Source organism: Camelina sativa, chromosome 12 (assembly GCF_000633955.1).
Source record: "Camelina sativa cultivar DH55 chromosome 12, Cs, whole genome shotgun sequence".
NCBI classification, from domain to species: Eukaryota; Viridiplantae; Streptophyta; class Magnoliopsida; order Brassicales; family Brassicaceae; genus Camelina; species Camelina sativa.
In genome coordinates, this window is record NC_025696.1 from 31,926,764 (window position 1) to 31,932,682 (window position 5,919).

General features: G+C 31.4%; 1 long non-coding RNA gene across 1 annotated transcript in view; it reads left to right on the plus strand.

The window, feature by feature from the left end:
• The window catches only part of LOC109128066, a 2,947-nt gene extending 2,193 nt beyond the window's left edge, over nucleotides 1-754 (plus strand). The window contains exons 2-4 of the long non-coding RNA XR_002034505.1: nucleotides 193-289; nucleotides 376-497; nucleotides 577-754. This is a non-coding gene — a long non-coding RNA (uncharacterized LOC109128066). The remainder of the gene's footprint in view (nucleotides 1-192; nucleotides 290-375; nucleotides 498-576) is intronic.

The window sequence follows — 5,919 nt, forward strand, 5'->3', positions numbered from 1 at the left end:
AAAAAAAAAAAAAAAAAAAAAAAAAAGAAAAATTCACCCTTTGTCTTCCAAGCAGTTTTATTCGTTTGTATCATTTAATGATATCAAAAGTAGATATTTAGACCCTGATTATTGTGTACGTGAGATAAAAAAACTTATTATAATTTTAAATATATCTGTTAGTTTATCTTCTAATGGAACTTTTATGAGCAGACATTATTGGACGAGTGTACACTGTTGGAAATCGTTTTGAAGAAGGTCGACCAAGTAAAGAATGGAATGAGTTGTTCGTTGTTTTGGAAAATATTGAGTAAGTCATTCTACTTTAAAATTTTTTAATTAATAATATAATCATACTCATTAATGTCTCTAATTCTAAACGAATTATAATTGTAGGTTTGAACAATTATCATGTCGTTTACCAAAAGACTACGCAAACGTCTTTTTCAATAATTGGATTCATTGTGATTTTGATATCATATGTGTATTACGTTTTGCTAAACTTGAGACTATTAAAGGTTTGTATTATTTCTTCACGTTAAAATTATTATTGCTTAGATTAAAAATTTGGTAATTAATTAGATATTGTTAATGTAGATACACGGATGACAACAACGGTGCACAATTGTACAATGATCATGATCAACCCTATATGTCCTCAAGTCACGCAGATGTTTGATTCCTTTTCCAAAATGGAGAACTGATTTTTAAAATTTTAAAATGTAATTTGATATAATTTAATTCGCTATGATATTGAGCTTGGATTTTAATTTGATATATTTATATTTTAATAAATAATATATTTGGTGATTATCATACAAGAATCTTATTTTGAAGTAATACTCAGAGATAATAGTATTAATAGATTAATTGACTTTTAGATTGTTAGAAATTAAAATAAACAATTTGAAACTATAATAAATGACTAATTATATCATTAATTATAGCATAATATAAACAACAAATTCTATTATAGTAAATATATATAGCAAGCAACTAATTAGGATAATTATCAGATTAGTTATGAAGATAATATAAAATTAAAATCTGAATCTGAAACTTTAAAATATATATATATATATATATATNTAGATATATATATATATTCAATCAAAATCATTAAAAAAAAACATAAACTATACTTGAATTATTTGATTATCCCAAAATGTTTGTGGTGATACCATAATTTTGAATGTATATACTTATATAAAACGGAAATTAGAAAAAATATCGGGATATATAATAATATAGATTTAGTAATTAATGATAATTGTACAAATATAATAATATAGATTTAGTAATTTATGATAATTGTACAAATAACATTTAAGTTTGGTCGATGATATATATTTAGAATTTTGACAATATCTTTATATGTATATATAAAAACGTTTAAAAGACAGAATGTATGATTAGTTTAGTCTAGGTTTTTCAATCAAAAAATAAAATAAAAATGGCTAACCTTCTATCCAATGCTATAAAAAATAAGATCGGGAAGAGAGACTATTTTTTCGATGTCGACGACCTAAACCCCTTCGTTCATGAGTGGAAAATTAACGTAAAAATTCTGAGGAAATTTGAGTGTCGTCATCCTCTTTTTAAATCAACAGACTTAATTGTTGTTGATGAGAAGGTATATTTTTCATTATATAGTGTTTACTTAAATTTATTTTAATCTTTATGTACTTATGTATAACGTTTACGTTGGGTACGAAAATTCATTTATTGATGGGTTCTCCTTATCGTGACATCTTTCTAAACAATTTGGAAGAAGGTCATAAACTATTCCATATATACTATAAGACAATCATGAGTCCATATTGTTGATTGATATCAATAGAATTGTGCAAAAATTATAGATTCCAAAATAATATAGATTTAGTAATTTATGATAATTGTACAAATAACATTTAAGTTTTGTCGATGATATATATTTAGAATTTTGACAATATCTTTATATGTATATATAAAAACGTTTAAAAGACAGAATGTATGATTCGTTTAGTCTAGGTTTTTCAATCAAAAAATAAAATAAAAATGGCTAACCTTCTATCCAATGCTATAAAAAATAAGATTGGGAAGAGAGACTATTTTTTCGATGTTAATAACCTAAACCCCTTCGTTCATGAGTGGAAAATTAACGTTAAAATTCTGAGGAAATTTGAGTGTCGTCATCCTCTTTTTAAATCAACAGACTTAATTGTTGTTGATGAGAAGGTATATTTTTCATTATATAGTGTTTACTTAAATTTATTTTAATCTTTATGTACTTATGTATAACGTTTATTTTGGGTACGAAAATTCATTTATTTATGGGTTCTCCTTATCATGACATCTTTCTAAACAATTTGGAAGAAGGTGAATGGATAATGTTATCAAGTTTCTCATTAAGAAATGTTGATAGCGGTTTTAGGCCAACTGACCATCGTTTTAGAATACATTGGAGGGAAAATCGGTATATTCATACCCCAGCTAAGGTGGTATGTTGAATTCCTATCCCAACTATGACATTGAGAAAATCCATACATTATCTTGGGTAAAATTTAAATTAGCTGCATCAACTCGAGAAACTGTGTAAAAACATACACAAGCCGTAACGGTGTTAAAAGACCGCTAGCGACTGCTTACGTGGAAGCCACGTAAGAAACGACGTCGTTTTGAGAAAGGAGAGAAAGAACTTCTTTTGGTCAAAAACGACGTCGTTTTATATATCTTCTTCCTCTTTCTTATTTCCCGACTCGGGTTTGTGTTGTGTTCGTGACAAAGGGTTTCTCAAAATTTCTTAATGCGGCTTTTGTCGTTTGTACCCCAAAGCCGTCGTCGTCGTCATGGAATCACCATTATCCGAATTTGTTTTGGATTCCGATGAAAAACAACAATAATAACAGGACATGGAGGACAGGTCTGATCCAGCGAGCACATTGCAAGCTTTCTTCGTCCAGAGACTCATCGGCTCTGAATCAGCTTAAGAACTCTTCTATAACTGACAGTAATAAAATGAATCTCATTTTATTTTGATCATCGATTAGTTTATATAAAATGCTAAGTCTTTGTTTTTTTTTATGTACCAATTAGGTTACACAAAGGAGAGAAGCAGCATTGTGGTCATTGGGCTTAGCATCACCAATATGGGTGAAATCAAGAGTTTCAAAAAAGAAGATAGTGCCGATCGTTGGAGTTTGATGGATCGCTACATAAAATTCACTATCGAGTCGATTGAGTAAGTTTATATATGAATGGAAATATCTTTTGAAACTGTTATATGTACTTGATAAAATACGTTGGTTGACCTTTTTGATATCAATAATCTTTTTTTCCAAGGGGATATGTACTTGAATGCTTCGCAACAGGATGTTATGCCAATCATATGTTCAAAACTTTCAAACTGCGTAACAGGAAGAGGGTGTGTCTATTCAAGATGTGGAAAGCAATCAGATTTGGAGGTGATTACATATGTTTATAAAATATTATTTTTAAAATTCAATTCTATTAATTATGATAATGAATAGTTTATTCTTTTTAAAGTAATGTCATGATTTGAATTAGTGATTTTGTGAACTTATCTAAACTTGATTTTATTGCTGGTTTTTAACTTGAATTTTGCAAAGAGATTTGGATTTTCTGGTTTTAAAACTGAGATAATATTTGCAGTGAGAACTGATTTATTTTACAATTGCGTTTAAAGTTCAAGAATGGTGATTAATTATTGAATCCTGCATGCTTAATTAATTGATCTAATTTTCCATGATTTCCTGGGAATTTCCCTAGGCCTAGCATTGATTCCTATTGATTTACAACTCTTTTATTTCTGTTTTTGTATTTCTATTTAAATTACAATTTTGGTTTAGCATAATTAAAAGATTATTAAATCTATTGTGTGAATCTAGAGTTCTTGTGGATTCGATCCCTAATTACTACAATTGATCTCTTAATTTGAGAGAGTAACTCTAGGGTAAATTTGAGCATATCAAATTTTGGCGTCATTACCGGGGACTCTTTTGATTCACCATTAAAATAAAATCTTTGATTTTGTTTAAATTTTTCTTTTTCTATTTTACTCACACGTTTTTTTTCTTTCCTCGTGTCTGTTTCAGGATACATGCCTAAGCCTATCACCAGGAAAAATCCTACTGGTCCAGTTGTTAAGCTTACAAACAAGGAGTTAGGAGAACTAGAGTGTGAAAACACAAACGCAGCCAAGTCAGTGAAGATGGCCAACACAATCATACTGAGACCTGATGCGGATGGAATTTTGAGGGATCAAGAGGGTCATGTGCGCAACGAACTAGGCCAAAAACTTGATGCCGATGGACGTGTTATTCAAGAAGAACTCGTTGTGGTCGATGATAATGCAGGTTGCATCGACTAACGCAATGATGGCATCGATCGACGCAACCAGGAAGGCATCGATCGATGCAATGTCGGAGCTGGTGCGAATGGAGCCGATTTGGATGGTAACAACCAACAGAACCTTCAGCCTAGACGGGAAAACAATGGAGAGCTTGTCAAGACTCTTACGGACTTCAACAGGCCAAATTTGTTTTATGAGAACCGCTCTGCAATTGTCCCTCCCCCATTCCCAAGGAATGATTTTGAGCTGAAGCCTTCCTACTTTGCTCTTGTTGGACAAATGCCATTCCAAAACCTTCCACATGAAAAGCCTCTAGACCACATTGAACACTTTGAGGACATAGTCACAAGCATCAAGGCTAATGGAGTCACAGAGGACTATCTCTACTGCAAGTTTTTCCCCTACTCTCTTGCTGGGGAAGCTTCTCATTGGCTAAGGCAGCTCAAACTAGGATCCCTAACAACATGGCATGACATCAAGGTGGCATTTTTGAACCACTTCTATGATGATGTGATGTCTCACTACAAGAAAACCTGCATTTAGCGACTACCAGTTGTGACTCTTTGTTCAGTCGCAAAAAATAGCAACCACTTAGCGATTGAATTACGACTGTTTCCCGACTAAATGTAAAGAAGAAGCAAAACAGTCGCAAATTTACGACGGAAACATTATAGTCGCAAAACAATCGCATTTTGAGACTGTTCAGTGACAATAATTTGTAAAACACAAAGAGTCACAAATTAGCAACGATTTTGCAACGTATACTCGGGTCACAAGTTTATTTATCGATAACTTGCTAACTCCTATTTTTTGCGACGAAGTTGCTACGACATGTGCGACTTATTTGCAACTTCTTTTGCGACTGTTTAGCGACTAACACCTGAATTAGCTACTGGTTTGCGACTCTTTAGCAACTCTCGATTTGTTGAATTTGAAATTTCACATTAGAGAAATGTTAACATGTTTCTATACCATTTTCACTTTGAATTGATCAATATCAGTCATATAAACTTTTTCAAAGCTTTCCATTTTAGTATTTAGACACAAAAATTTCATAATATCTAAATCATTGTAAAGAGTATACATGTTATTTCATAAGAAGGTTTAGGATTCTATGAAAATTGCAAAACAAAGATATAAAAACAATATTTAAAGGTCATAAACTATTCCATATACACTATAAGACAATCATGAGTCCATATTGTTGATTGATATCAATAGAATTGTGCAAAAATTATAGATTCCAAAAATTTGTATTGTGACCAAAGTCGGAGAGTCACAAAAGGGTAACACATTGCGACTAACTTGTTACTAACTTTGGGACTCTTGATTTTTGCGACTATCTTGCTACTGAATTTGCGACCACTGTGCAACTACTTTTGCGACTGTTTAGCGTCTAACACCTGAGGTAGAGACTCTTTCGCGACTGTTTAGCGACTAACACCTGAATTAGCTACTGGTTTGCGACTCGTTAGCAACTCTCGATTTGTTGAATTTGAAATTTCACATTAGAGAAATGTTAACATGTTTCTATACACATTTCCACTTTGAATTGATCAATATCAGTCATATAAACTTTGTCAAAGCTT